Below are 1,864 nucleotides of genomic sequence, written 5' to 3' on the forward strand. Positions count from 1 at the left end.
TGTAATTGTATTTTATATTCTGGATACAAGTGCTTTATCAAATAAATGATTCGATATTTTTTCTCATTTTGTGGCTTATCTTTTCATTTTCTTATTGATGTCTTTTAAAGACCAAACATTTTTAGTTTTGATCATGCCTCATTTTTTAAACTTTTTTGTTTAGCAGAGAAAGTTTTTTTTTTTTCTTAATTTAAGGTCATGAACATGTTAATTTATGTTTTCTTCGAAGAAGTGTATGGTTTACCCCTGAAATTTAGGCCTATAACCAATTTTGAGAGAATTTTTACTTATGTGTGAGTTAATGGCCAAAATCATATGACCAATTGATTTTGACAAAAGTAAATTCAATGAGGGAAAAGGATGGTCTTTTAAACAACTGATACTGAGACAACTGAATTGTCCACATTCTCAGGGGATGTCAGCCTGCTACGTGAAATGATGCCCATCTGAGTCACTGCCTATTGGCATCAGAGTTCACAATCTCTCAATATATAATTACGGGTTAAATAATATGCTGTGACTTTCTGCTTCTCCTATTCGACAGACAGCCACATCTCGTGCAGCGCCAGCTGCATCCCTAAGACACCATGGTAAAGGTGAAGCCTGGAGTGAATAGATATGGACATATTTGGGCTCCTGGTCACAAGGGCTGCTTTGAACTCTGGTAAAGTGGATATTGTTGCCATCAATGACCCCTTCCTTGACCTCAACTACATGCCCTACATGTTCCAGTATAGTACCACCTGCAGCAAATTCCATGGCACTGCCAAGGCTGAGAACGGGAAGCTTGTCATCAATGGAAATTCCATCACCATCTTCTAGGAGCTAGATCTCACCAAAATTAAATATGGTAATACTGGCACTGAGTACATCATGGAGTCCACTGGTGTCTTCACCGCCATGGGGAAGGCTGGGGCTCACTTTCAGGGGTGAGCCACAAGGGTCATCATCTCTGCCCCATCTACTGATGCCCCCATGTTTGTGATGGGTGTGAACCATGAGATGTATGACAACAGCCTCAAGATCATCAGCAATACATCCTGTACCACCAACTGCTTAGCACTCCTGGCCAAGGTCATCCATGACAACTTTGGTGTCATCGGAGGACTCATGACCATAGTCTATGCCATCACTACCACCTAGAAAACTGTGGATGGCTCCTTCAGGAAACTGGCATAATGGACATCGGGTTCTCCAGAACATCATCACTACATCTGCTGTCACTGCCAAGCCTGAGGGCAAGGTCATCCCTGAGCTGAGCAGGAAGCTCAATGGCATGGCCTTCCGTGTCCCCACCACCAATGTGTTGGTCATGAATCTGACCTGCCATTGGGAAATACCTGCCAAATATGATGACATCAAGAAGGTGGTGAAGCAGCATTAGCAGGCTCCCTCAAGGGCATCCTGGGCTACATTGAGCCCCAGGTTGTCTCCTCCAACTTTAGCAGCATCATGCATTCTTCCACCTTTGATGCTGGGACTGGCATTGCCCTCAATAACCACTTTATCAAGCTCATTTTCTGGTATGACAATGAATTTGACTATGGCAATAGGGTGGTGAAACTCATTGCCTATATGACCTTCAAGGAATAAGATCCCTGGACCACCAGCCCCAGCGATAGTATGAGAGGAAAAGAGAGGCTTTAGCAAAATCTCTTTTCCATCTCCTACTTATTACTCTGTCTGCCAATTATCTTAGAGGAAAGGTCAAATAGATGCCATTCAACCAAGAGTTCCAGAGGCTGACAGTAATGGTATGGTAGCCAGCCTCTAAAGTGACTCCAGTGAGCTCTACCTCCTGGTATTTGTACCCTTGTGGGTGGGTTGAACCTAGTACCTTGCTTTTAACTAGTATAATATAACA

The 1,864-nt window shown here is 43.0% G+C and overlaps 1 pseudogene; it reads left to right on the forward strand.

Annotated features, from left to right (window-relative positions):
* The first annotated feature begins 602 nt into the window (after nt 1-602).
* Nucleotides 603-1,593, forward strand: LOC104654614 (annotated as a pseudogene).
* The last annotated feature ends 271 nt before the right edge of the window (nt 1,594-1,864 follow it).

The sequence above is a fragment of the Rhinopithecus roxellana genome, chromosome 8 (assembly GCF_007565055.1).
Source record: "Rhinopithecus roxellana isolate Shanxi Qingling chromosome 8, ASM756505v1, whole genome shotgun sequence".
Taxonomy (NCBI): Eukaryota; Metazoa; Chordata; class Mammalia; order Primates; family Cercopithecidae; genus Rhinopithecus; species Rhinopithecus roxellana.